The sequence below is a fragment of the Trachinotus anak genome, unplaced genomic scaffold (assembly GCF_046630095.1).
Source record: "Trachinotus anak isolate AG129_WGS33_773 ecotype Australia unplaced genomic scaffold, CSIRO_AGI_Tana_v1 ptg000010l, whole genome shotgun sequence".
Taxonomy (NCBI): domain Eukaryota; kingdom Metazoa; phylum Chordata; class Actinopteri; order Carangiformes; family Carangidae; genus Trachinotus; species Trachinotus anak.
The window spans coordinates 24973018-24986624 of NW_027273861.1; the positions used below are offsets into that span (position 1 = coordinate 24973018).

A 13607-nucleotide genomic window follows, 5' to 3' on the forward strand; every position below is an offset into this window, starting at 1 on the left:
GAGCTTGGCTCCTGTCAGACTGATTAAATATTGATGTATTCACCTGTAAACAGTGAATGATGGTGAACTATACTTATACTAACTTCACTTCCTCCTTTGCATAGCTGTAAGAATTTGTGTGTTCATTTGGTCAGCGAGAGTTGTGCAAGACAGAGTTTCCAGACACACAGTGTAGCGACCATCAAACATGCATTTGTGTGTGTGTGTGTGTGTGTGTGTGTGTGTGTGTGCACAGCAAATAGCCTTGATTTATTTTCTCGAGGATCTCAACGTGTTTCTGCGTCCTTTATGAGCTGGTCGTGAAATTCAACAGGTGCTGTTTAAATAGGCTGGAGACAGGAGTGTGTGTGTCTGTGTCTGTGTGTGTGTGTCTGTGTTCAGGGAGTTAAGTCACGACTTGCTCTGACCACAGTGTTTGAGACCGTCATGAAACACACACACACACACACACACACACACACACACACATTATCAGTGAGGTGCTAGGTTTATGGCTACTTCACTTTATGGCTTGTTGACTCTGTGATTCTCACTGTTAGACTTTCTGCGGGCCTCCCCAAGGATGTGTGTGTGTGTGTGTGTGTGTGTGTGTGTGTGTGCATGTGTGTGACTACATGAAGTTAGGTGTTGCAAAAAAGCAGCTCTGCCCACTTGATCAGTAACTTGAGTGTGTTGGAACCTTTGGTTTTACATAAGTGTATTGAGTCATTAAAGGAAAGATTTGTCATCTATCTACAAGCTGGGTCTGAGTATCAGTCAGAGTTATGAACCTGAAGGTTTACAAAGGCACTACGCTCTTTATTGTTATTAGAGACAGAAATTGGCTCTGTTGGGTCCAGTTTTAAAACGTTTTCCACTTGGATCAAGGAAATATGAGGCTCTGACAGTTCATGTAGTGTCTTGTGTCTTGCTCATTAATAGAAGGTATTTTATGGCCTGATTGGAGGTGAATTTTAGATGTTATTGGCCCATCATGACTGCAGGTCTTGTATCAGACTGAAAACAAACACCCTTTTACCTTCATTATATGATAAGACAGAAGTGAAAAGATAAATATTGAGAGATAGAAACACCGTATCAAGACAAACTAGTAGAGTTCAGTAAAACTGTGGCAGTGTTTTACGTTTATCTGCATAATATCTCCCGTTGAATTCTTGGAGGAATTTCTTTCCCTGTTTGACCTGTTTTGTAACCAGCTGCTAAACAGACAAGAAAACGGTGGAACAGAGCAAACCTCAAATATTTACGTGTACGTAGGGAGTGTTAGTTTCTCAAGCTGATGTCCTGCAGTAAATATTACACCATACTGTGACAGTAAATAGACAAGATGACCGGTGGTAAAGGTGAACTGTCGTCTCCAGGTCGTGTCTTTCTCCTTCTTCCTGTTTTGTTGTCTGCTGTTTTTTTTTCCTTGTGTAAATTTCTCCTGTTTTTTTGTGTGTACATTACAGTGACTTACAGACTTACAGCTGCAGTGATTAGTCAATTCATGAATTAGTTGATTGACAGAAAATTAATTGGCAACTGTTTTGGTGATTGATTAATGGTTTAAGCCTTTTTTGAGGGAAAATGCCTAACATTTGATGGAATCTGCTGCTTTTTCTTATCTTTACATATCAGTAAATCAAAGAAAATTTGGATCTTTGACTGTTTGTCAGACAACAACAAGACACAGCCCTTAAAACTGATAGTTCTCTTCGTTGTCCTTTGTCTGCCCTTGTATGTAGTGTGTACCTACATGTGTGTGTGTATGTGTGTGTATCAGGCTGTGTATGTAAAAGTCAGGGGAATGTCCTGGTATGTTACCAAAGCAGGGCCATTCCCTTGCTAACCATCCAAGTCCATCACAGAGGTCTGATCCTGCCATGATGATCTACAGACCTGGATAAATATCAAACTCTCCTCTCCTCTCCTCTCCTCTCCTCTCCTCTCCTCTCCTCTCCTCAGTCCTCAGTAATCAGACGCCAGGCTCAGTCACTTTGTCAGAACACAAGCCAACATGCTCTCAGTGTGGACCACTGCTATCTGTGTGTGTGTTTCTGCCAAGCTTAAATCTTCCTGCTTCTCCTGTTGCCTCTGTGCCTCTTCACCCTGGTGACCATGGCTTATATCCTCCCCCACACACGCAAACTCGTAAACATGAACATGGACGTGTGTATTTGTTTCCAATTTGCTTGGCTCAGATACTTGTGTTTGAAATTTGTTTTTCAGGTTTTTTCATAAGTGCTGCACTTAACTCAGATTCCCATTCAGACTGAGTGTAATGCATGGTTACAGGGTACAGTAGAAGCTGAACATGACCCAGGATGTCCAGTTTGAGTAATGCATGCATGATTTTGAAGGCCTATGAGATTTTGCAGTTCTGTTAACACAGTAACAATTTCATCCACTGTCGCAGCGATCGCAAGATGTACACACTACACTGTATGCATGCATTGATTGGCCAATGCAGTGATGTTGCATTGTACTTTGGCAAAAGTCTAGTTCAACTTTTTTTGTCAGGCGGCACTGTGAAAACACAGCAACCTCATTTAAACGAACGAGGAGGCATTTTTTGAATGGGTGCTTATCGTAGCAGCAGCACCACCTTGAAGAACAGGCTCATCTTTGCACTTTTAGAGAGCACAGAGTTCATACGTATCTGTCTTATGTGTTGAGTTCAGGTAACTCAGTTTATATGACAACAAACTCAGGAGCTTGCCTTGGTGACTTCATTATGCAGAACAGTAAAACCACGACATAAATAAAACATTAAAATACCTTTTATCCAACATGTAAGCTAAAGACAAAATGTATCTTAAAGTGCCAAAGGTTCACAGTTCAAGCACTGAATGAGCTTAAAGTCCAAAAGGTTTACCACTCAAGAGCCAAATACAAAGACTGTAGCATTGAGACTTTGGTTTATGGTAAAGATAATGATCAGATTTCTATTAGAAATAAGGTGCTAACCGCTGCAGTCTCGCAAACACTTTGGCACGTCTGTCATCGTGAATACAAGTTCAGAACTTTTGTTAGCGTAGTGTATTCAAGTGTAGTCAAGAGGTGGATTCAGGCTGAATAACAGAGCAAAATGATGCAAAACATAACTGAAGGAATGGTGCAGCCATTAAAACTGGCATCTTAGATTTGAATTTAATACACCCGTGATAGTTTTTAAACAAATAAGTGATACTCACTATCAATGGGACTTAAACACACAGGATGCAATTATAAACTTTTTCTAACTTTGAAGCTACTTAAGAGGAAATTTAAGGGCAACACTTGAGTTCAAGTGTGTAACAGTGAGGGATAAATAGTGTAGAAATAAATGTCACCAGTCAGTGCCCTCACATGTATAGTAATACAAACATGTGCGTATGCATCTGTTTGTGTGTGTGTGTGTGTGTGTCTGTCTGTGTGTGTGTGTGTGTGTGTGTGTGTGTGTGTGTGTGTGTGTGTGTGTGTATCTGTGTGTGTGCAGGCGTGTGTGAAGGTATCATCCCGGCTCGGTAGCAGCTAGCTAGCAGCTAAATGACTCTCCACACTTCATTAGCGGCGACGAGGTGAGCTGCTCATCTCCTCATTGTTAGCAAGCGCTAAGCTGCAGTAATCCCAAACAAAGGGCCGGGGCCTCGCAGCAGCCTGCGCGGATTAGACCGCTTTCTAGAAACATCCGAGAGAGATTCATTCTCATTCAAATTGGCCTGTAAACAAAACCAGCGGTGGCCGGGAGACAGATGAGAGAGGGGAGAGATGAGAGTGTGATGATGGAGCGGAGTGTGAAGCATCTTATATGTATACATGTGTAATATAGCTGCAGTTTGACGTGTGTGTGTGTGTGCGTACAGGGAAGATGCTTCAGAATCAAAGAGTACGTGTGTGAAAGAGGAATAGCAATGGGGAGAGTTTGAATTTGAGCCTACAGTATATTTTACATTATGAAAAAAAGCATGTTTCCTCACATACTTGTGGTATTTAGCCATGTTAGTTTTGTTTTATCTGTTCAGCTTTTGAGATAACTGGCCCTTAGACTTCTGGCACCTCCCCAACACAATGGAGGTCAATGGACTTTCAAGTTTGTTGTTGACTAATGCACAGGAGCTTAGGAAAATAAAATCCTATATTCTGCACAGATGTTTTTATCAGCTTTTGTGTAATAATTGTCTTAGGTGTTTGAGAATTGTCTCCTGTTCTAGTTGTCAACTGTTATTGTGAATTTGATACCTGGCAAAACCCATGACTGAATTTTTTTGCAACTCTAATAAACTCTGTGCTAGTGCGCAGGAATTCAACCTTCTCTTTCACAATATTACAAAGTGTAAAATTACTGTGGAGGAGCAGAAATAGCTGGAGTGTACATACAGAATGCAGGTGAAACAAAACTCCACAGATCCTTTTCATCCCCTTTTTAAAGAATTCACAAAACTGTCCTCAGGAAGACGCTACAGAGCCGCAGAAGCATCCAAGAACGTTTACAGAAAGTCTTTTATACCAAGTGCAATAATTTTGTTGCACTCGTAAGCATCATTCACTGGAATCATGTGCATTGTTATTATTATTTTTATTTTGAAAGTTCATCAACAACATGTCACTGTCACTGTCCCAGTTATTCTGGACAGTCAGTTCTATAGGGAAGATGTTTTCAGTAAACAGTGTTTCCTGTGAAGACTGCAGCAGTGAGATGAGTGGATTATCCAGAGCAGTGGGTCCCCACTGATTCAGTCACACGTCGCTTTGGAAGCCGAAAAGATATTTTTAAGATTTATTTACAGAACAAATTAGGCTTTTTGAAAATTTTTGCATATTCAAATGATTGTATTCAAAGACATTTTTTTTCACAGCAGGAAATGTGACCTGTCACAGCAGGAGCAGCTTTGGCTGGAGCTAACAACAGTTGGTCTGTTTCATTGCAGTACAATACAGGTCAAAGTGGCTGCTGTGTAAAATGTCAAATAGACTCGAGCTTCACTCAACATTTTCCCTGTGGCCATGTTTGGAAAGCACTGATTTAGAGTAACCAGGACATTGTCTCGGGAAATAGATGCTGAATATTTTCAAATGTAATTTATAAAAGCTTTGAGCTCCACAAGTGAAACGCAATTTGCCTCCTTTGTACTGGGGTGAAGGCATGTGTTTCACAGACATACAACTCGAAACCTGTGCAAATAAAAGAGAAAATACACTCTCTTTTTATTTAATTTGGCTGCACCAACCTCTTAAGCATTTGTCCTTACCTGCACAACTTTGCTGTGCTTCCTGCATTGTGATGTAGTGTGTGCAAATGTCAGTCTGTTTGGTTCTTCGTCTCCTTTGACAGATGGCTCAAAAACACATTCAGTCATTTTCACGTCCCTCTCTCTTCAGCGTGGCGGACGCTGCCGCTGTTACGGGCTCTGCAGTTCACTTCCTACAGTCACTCAAATGATGAGAGTCGTCCTTTCAGTCCGTCGGCTAATCTGACTTGATCATTAACAACCATCAGTCAGCTCAGCGAATAAGTTATTTTATTGTCGGCTGATCTAAGGATCTGATGTTTCGATTCGATTTTTATTCCTCACTTTATTTTGCCTTAAAATGCCACCAGCTGTTCTGGCGCAGTAGCCGCCAATCACATTTCCTGATGCTCGTCGATCTTTTAAGTAATCAGTTGTTATTGGTTTTGATCATTATTAGCTGTCAAGCAAATAAACTTAGTGAGTTATTATATAAACCATCATTTTAATATGATGTCAGCTGAATATTTAGATGATCTGATGATCAGGCTTCAGTTTTTTTATCAAATATTTGATATCAGTCCAAAGATGATGGTTATATGTTTGTCTGTCATGTAGTTGGTCGAATAATTTAAGTTGAGCATGAGTAAACATCAGTCAAAGATAATGATCTGGTTGTCATGCAGTGGGCTTTAAATAGCACAAGTTAGCCTGAGATAGAGTATTTACATGTTATAACTACACATAACTACAACATCTACAAAAATGACATTTTCATCATCGTCTGATTCAGTAGCAGTGACTGCATTCATTCATCCTCCCTGCCTCATTTCACATTTAATCTTAAATCTAACGTTTCCTCTAAATGTTTGGATTAGTGAGTCATTACACAGTGATGTTAAACTGGTTCTTTGATTAGTGTTTTGTGTATCTGAACTCTGTATGTAGACAACACTGCACACATATCCTCTCCTCCGTTCAGACTGGTGTTTGTGCTAAAGATGGAAGGTACCATCGTATTGTCTGATGAAACGTGCCTGTTGTGTGTAGCTGGTTATTGTAAGTCAGTGCCTCCCCTCACACCTGAGGATGACTGCTTAACCACGGGGGAAAAAAAGGTTGATACCACTCTCACGAAGGACAGACACATCTAAATAATAAAAGCTCAACTCCAGCAGGAGAGATCTTTTTTCTGGATCTGCTTTTTCGGGATCACGAGCTGCAGCTTAATGTGGCTGTGATCAACCTGATGACAGCCACATGAATGAAAACCAGTATATCATGAATTCAGATGCTTTAACACACGGTATAGATGACCAGAGAGATCAGGAGGAGGCTGAACGGGCTGTCACTCAGCAGAGTAACCAGCTGTGCCTGTAGCTTAGAAGATCACTTCCTGTAGTCTCTAACTTTTTCTACAGTCACACATTTAAATGTGGAGATAGCCAATGATACAGCACAGTTGCTGTCATGAACCTGTATTTATGCTGATTTTGTCCAAAAAAGTAATGATTTGGTCATGCTGTGTGACCCCCTCCATGTTGGTTGTCATGCACTTTTGTTGTTTGTCAAGTGAAAAGTGGAGGAAACAGGACAGATTCAGTGTTTTAATGTTGTTTGGGTGTTTCTCTGTGGACAGAGCTCTCTACAAAAACAACCAGAAATGCTAATGTGGATACAAATCATTTGGGATTCATCCTCTGGGGGCCATGAATAGCTGTACAAAGTGAAATCTGTTTCTATTTGCCTCAACTTATTTATCTTTAACCTAGAACTCCAGGCTGGTTAAACACAGTCCACTGTCAACACGAGCCATAAGCTTGGTGGCTGACCAGAGGCAGCCAGTGGAAACTTTCTCTATCTGCTCTGTTTAAACTGTGTATGTTGCATTCTTGGTTAATGAGATGCCATTGAAGAGTGGTGTTGTGTAAATATCTGACAGCTGTGTCTGTGCGTCTTTCTTCCTGCCTGCCTCCTGAACAAACAGCTGCAGGACTGACCAACCACCTCCCTCCTGGTGGTGGTGGTGGTGGTGGTGGTGGTCAGCACTTTAATATCTCTTAAAGCTCTAATCCTCAACTCTACAGTGTCTGTCCTGCACTTTTCAGAATCTGACCATGTCCACACTGCAGCAGATAGATTTGAAAATGCTGTTTACATATGGAAATTTCTGTCCACACTAGCACTTTCAAGTCTTTATTGAAAAGTTCGTCCACACCGAAACTCGAACAGCAACATCAAAGCCGTGCGTTACATCATCTGGTGGAGTGGGACAGTGGCAGGCCAGTTGCTCAACTGAGTCTGAGCAAGGAGAAACCTTCACTTTGTCACCTACTGTTCTATACAGGGATGTGAATGTAGTTTATAAACGCAGGCTCCTCACACAGATGAGCAGCACAGTCAGTCCTGTAGTGCTGCACTAAAACAAAATCACTTTTTTATACTGCAAATTCATCCGATGTTATAAATGAACAGCTGTATGATTGTCAAGGTTTTGATCGTCAGTAACAAAGTCTGCTTCCTGTTCCAGTTTTTCTATCTTGTCTCTGCAGGTACACGTGTTCATTTATCCTGTCTGCAGTAAAATATGAGACCATCTTTTCTGGAGAGTTCTGCCCAAAAAACTCTGTTATTGATGAGAAAAATACAATTGAATTGTATTGGTTGTAATGGTTGGTGCAATATTTTATCAAGGTTTAAAACTTTCATGAACAGATATTAACATGCATTACTACTGTTGTAAGAGACTTTGTAATAACATAGATGTTTGAAATTCATCGTTCTTATTGAAAGTGATATTATTGTGTTTTCAGGAACATATATTACTAAATTAATGTTAATGTTGTGGGAGTTAATGTGTTGCCATTTTTGACATGCTACTTTATTTCTATTGATGTTGTTGTGACCAATAGACGGCAGTAAAACTTTTGAAGTCACCGCCTTTTGAAGATTTGTTTTGCATCAGACTCAGTGCTTTTACAAAGGCATTGTAACTCACCAGCGTGCTGCTGCTGCTACAATAGCATAACAGCAACCAGAGATAAGGAGAAGCAAAACAAACAATCCTCCAAAACATTTTCATTTGCCAAATCTAGATACTGAGCATCTGCCAATATCTTGCCTGCAGATCAACTTGGAATGTCCCTCAGCAAAACAAACACTGACAGAGCTTAAAGATGAAACATTTAAGGACAGGAGGGATGTGAGAGAGTGAGGAAACGTGGTCTGAAAAGCAGACTTGAACTGACTGCGTTGAACATTTAGGTGTGTTGTGTTGTGATCCATGGCGCTGCCCCAGCATGAGCCTCAAAACAGCCATCAGACAGTGTTGCTGTTTGTAGTCAAAGGAAAGTAAAGCAGTGTTAATAAATGAATATTTTGTGTGTGTGTGTGTGTCTGTGTGTGTGTGTGTGTGTTAATGTTTGACATGATTGACAGTTGGCTGGCCGTGTCTCCTTCAGCAGGGCCCCCCTTTTCACTGATTACTGTGTCAGTGTGCCTGATTCACACACACACACACATTCACACTTTGCACACACAATGCTATGCGGATACAAAACGGAGGGGGGGGGGGGATGATGCCCACTGTGGATCTCCCATCAGGCTGAGCTGCGAGAAAACACACAAAACAGACGTAGCAAATGTGTCCACTCTCATGCATATGGTAATGCTAACATGTGTGTATAATATAAATATGTGTGGAAGTTTGCTGTGTGTGTGTGTGTGTGTGTGTGTGTGTGTGTGTGTGTGTGTGTGTGTGTGTGTGTCAGTCAATGGACAACTTCAATGTAAAATGCATTAGCATTCAATGATGATGCTGGTCTTTCTAAAGGCTCTCATGGTGCCACCGGACTCCCTCTCTCTGTCTCTCCCTCTCTCTCCCCCTCCCTCCCCCTCCATCCCTCCCTCCCTCCCTCCCCACATTTTTTCAACATGCTATCATCACATTCTCCGGCCTCTGTGGATGGGTTTATAATTAAAAGTGCTCCAGCTCTCTAATATGAGTGGTATGACTGTGGTTTAGACTATATGGCACAGATTGATCAGATACTGAGCCAAAGTCATATTTCTTTGCTGCTAAGCCTATTCACAGTGAGAGCACTGATCCTCTCTCTCTGCCTGTCTCTCTGTCATCCTCCCCCTCGTTCTCTGCTTCTGTGTTTGTCTCTGACTCTTTAAATCTTCCTCAAGCGCTCCTCTTCTGCTGCTTTTTCTTTCCCTGTTATTTTTCCTCCCCTGACTTGTGGTCCTACGTGGTCGTTGCTGTGCTTCTGCACTTCCAGAAATCACCTGTCAACGGCTCTGTGTCTTTGTAAATGACGATGATGGGCAGGCATTGATTATGGTGTGTTTTCTAGTGTTTCTGTAGGTGGCGCTCTTTCAATTTTCTGTCACGGTGCTGCGAAGAAACGCTGCTCTGCAATGAGTAATTTGCAGCAAATTTAAAAAATATCGTGACCTGATGGAAATTCAGTAAAATAGGCACGTGTTGAAATGAAAATGATGTAGGCTATTTGTCTTAAAAATCTGTTTTAAAAACATTCCTCATTTGAAGCTCAGTAATAACTATTTAAACTCTATTTATATTGTATTTAATCTTTGCAAGGACACAGAGAGACTGATTTAGTTCAAATCAAATCAAATGTGAAAGTGCTAGTGCTCTTGAATCTTTCAAGAGGTTGCGCTTGTAGCAAACAGTCCCACACAAAAAAACTTGATGAAACAATAATGCGAAAACCAAAACTTTAAAAAAAATTCTCACGTTATTACTATTGCACATGTAACAATGTGATTTTTAAAAAAAAATTTTTTGCATAAGAAGAACCTAGTGTATTTTTTTTTTGTCAGTTTGTGGACATTTTTCTTGTCATATGAACCGATGTAGTACACAATCCTGCCAAATATCTGTGACTGATTTCCTCCTTTGTGCTTCCTGTGTGATGTAGGCTGTTGTAAGATGTGCGGCTTTGTTCTTAATCCAGTGTGTGTGATATGTGTGTGTGTTGATGTGCTGCACATACATGTGTTTGGTAAAAGGCTGAAGGATAATGGTTACAGAGGGAAACTGATTCTGCGTGTGTGCAGCTCTGTGAACTATGCCAGATGAGTTGAAATGCTCTCCTTCCCCTCATCTTTTCTGTCCTCCTTTATTCCCCTCTTTTATCCCCCCTCTCTCTTTGCCCTTCTCTCCTTCCATGCATTCACCCCTCTCTTTTCCTCACCCGTCATCCCCCTCATCTAATGCCCCCTGTCTTCTACTGATTCACATCTTCCCCACCCTCACCCTCACCCCCCACCCCAACCCACCCCCCACCCCTGTGATAGACAGGATGTCCTCACCTTGTAACGATCTCTGACATCCAATATGTTTGGCTTGGGATCATCCCCTGTGTGTCCATTGTGCTTTCTGTTAAACGCTTTATTGATTAGCCATGAGTTAATTACAAATTACATCAACCGTGGGCAGACTAAGGTGGCTGGTACATGGCTGCAGGATTCATCCTGGAGGAGCTAATACATGTTGACTGCACACACCTGCAGGCATGCATCTCAACCTTAGCAGGTTACATTAGTCTACCTGACCCCCCCTGCCGTCCCTCCCTCTATTAACACCCATGCATTTATGACATTTTACAGTCCCTTATCAACGCTTTAGGGCCATGCAATATTTTCTGGGCAATTGTAGTGAAAAGGGTAGAATTAGAAACAGGAGGTTTCTGCAAGACACCAAGGATATGCCCCGAATACTTAATTTTATCAAGCACAACTTGACTCACCCTATGCAAAATTATGAGACTGTGCCAAATCCACAGCAGACCTTTGGAGGCTAATGTATTCTGGATTTAAGCTCCATTGTAAAAACCCATAACACGCCTGCACCTGACCTGCTCTGCCTGCTGCAGCCTCAAAAAAACAACCTAACACCTCTGACTTTAGCACAAAGTTATGAAATGTAAATACTAGGATAATAATAATAATGATAATAATAATAATAATAATAATAATAATAATAATAATAATAATAATAATAATAATAATAATAATAATAATAGTACTCAACGCAACTTTTAACAGCAAGCACTTTTTGAGCCTTCCTTTTCATACCGTGTCAGTTTCTCTTTGACATTGCCATGTACTTTGTGCAAAAGGAAAAAGGAGCGAAAAAAAATCTTTATCAAATCCCCATTCTGAGGCTTTCAATAAGGCAGGCCATTACCTCACTGGCGCTTTTGTTCGGCCTATACAAGAGAGAACAAAATGGTTATTCAGGAGGACGCTTTAGATTTTTATTGTGGGCTCGCTATTCACAAAGAGCACCGTTATTGTATTAAAAAGAACCATCTGTGGCAGAAACAATGGCTTCAAATTATCTGTGAATACCCAGTGAACAAAATATAAAGCTTTTTCCTGCTCATTATGTGGGCTAAGCTAGGGGGTGGAAGATAGGAGAGGAGAGGCATAGACTTTGCTATAACTGACTTTTGTTGTTCTTGCTTGCATTCTTCTCCTTTTTAAATCGGCCCCCTTTTCACATTGTGTGTCGCCATAAACGGCTTTTCTTGTTGCAGGGCTAGCGGAGAGAAGACAGCGGAGCTCCAGACAGGCAGCGGGACAACCGCGGGGCTGCACGGCGGCCAAAGCGCGCCGGCAGCCGGATCGAAACAGCGCGGACTACCGTGGGGGGAAGAACAACATGTGGAGGGTGCATGTCGGGCTGTTTGACGGCCGGCGCACGGAGCTCTGCCCCCGGACAGGCTGAGGCTGCCTCGCCGGTGTGGAACCGAGAGGAGGATGTGGAGGAGGCTGAGCGAAACGGCTTCTTGTTTTATTTCAACACAAGAGGAAGACAACTCCCAAACTGGCAGTAAGTTGGAGTGCGGTGGAGAGAAGCCCTGTGTGTGTGTGTGTGAGTGTGTGTGTGTGTGAGTGTGTGTGAGTGTGTGTGTGTGAGTGTGTGTGTGTGTGTGTGTGTTTGTGTCAGTGTGTATGTGTGTGTGTGTGTGTGTGTGTGTGTGTGTAAAACATGCAGTGTTGTGGAATGACAGCGCATGGCATCATGAGCTTGACTGACTGCCTGAGTTGTTGCTGGCCGGTTTGGTTTTCTTCTCAACACACACAGGCATCACTTGTGCCATTTATCATCATCAAATCTGACGTTTGTTTTCTCGGCGTAATTTAATGCTGCTGAATTATTTTAGTCTTCAAGTAAATATTTTCCAAAACGTTAAATTATAACGTTTAAATTCCAAATCAAACAGGACGCCCTGGATTATTTTTACTTTGCTGCGCTTTTATTAGATAATTAATAAAAACATTTTTATTACACTCCAGCGAATATGGTGATTTAAATTACATCCTTAGTTTAAATTTAACTATTTTACTCCCTATTTGAATCCATGATAGCCTAATATATCGCTGGACATCTTGTCAGTTTTACAGCCTGGTAGAAGTCTGTGCTTTATGCTATAACATCTGTGCTTTGTTATAATGCACATTTATTTTAGTTTATTATCGCATTAAACCAAACAAATATTGTCCAAATCTGTTTTTGAAAAAAACAAAATAAAAGAAAAAAAAAAAACAAAACACAAAAATATGTGGTCCCATTATAACAAACCAAAAGTTAAATATCTGCTTAAAATCATCAAAATTAAGAGCAATTTTATTTCTCCATGTATCTGAAAAAATATCCTTCCATATGTTTTCCATAATTATTTCCAGGCAGGACTTATTCATGTGTTGATGAACTATTTTCTTGGCTGCGTCTCCAGCCCCTGGAACGGCCCCTAGTGGCAAGAACAGACAAGTTTTTTCCCCCATTTCACCTGAAGTCTGTCTCTCAGTGCCATACACAGTCATCATTTTGCGCCGCTTTGACAGGATTTATCGTTTTGTAGTTTTTGTCAGGTGTGAATTAAAGATTTAATTTGGATTAATTGACGTGTGCCAGTATCATCGCCATTGGCTCCGATTTTTTTTAATTGTATTTTAGATAGTTTCACTCTTTGTAAGAGCTCAGAGAGGAAATCTTCCCTGCGCGGCTGTTGTTGGAAAATATCTCACTTTTATTGTTGCTCTCTCTTTTTTCTCTTTAATTTGGTCGCTTGTGTTTTTGGTTTTTTTTGCAGAGTATCAGACTGTCACCCAAAATTGTGTAACCACACAAAACATTATTTTGATATCACAGCATGCTGCACTCTATATTTGCTGTATCCATCCAAACCTGGTGTAGCGGGGGGCTTACAAGTGGTCCGAGGGAGCCGCCCCGCTAGTTTCTCCTGGTTTTTGTCAAACAACGGCTTTAATTCAGGATGATTGTGGATGCAGGGCCATTCCCGGCTGGCTGGGGCCTGCTTTCAGAGAGCTGCAGGGCCCCGCTGTTCCTTTATTATCATAAGCAGATTAGAGGTAGCG

The 13607-nt window shown here is 41.2% G+C and overlaps 1 long non-coding RNA gene across 2 annotated transcripts in view; it reads left to right on the plus strand.

The window, feature by feature from the left end:
* Window positions 1-13607, plus strand: part of LOC139626150 (uncharacterized) — an 84298-nt gene that overhangs the window by 24500 nt on the left and 46191 nt on the right. For both annotated transcript variants that reach the window (XR_011692127.1, XR_011692128.1), the window contains exon 2: window positions 11762-12057. This is a non-coding gene — a long non-coding RNA (uncharacterized lncRNA). The remainder of the gene's footprint in view (window positions 1-11761; window positions 12058-13607) is intronic.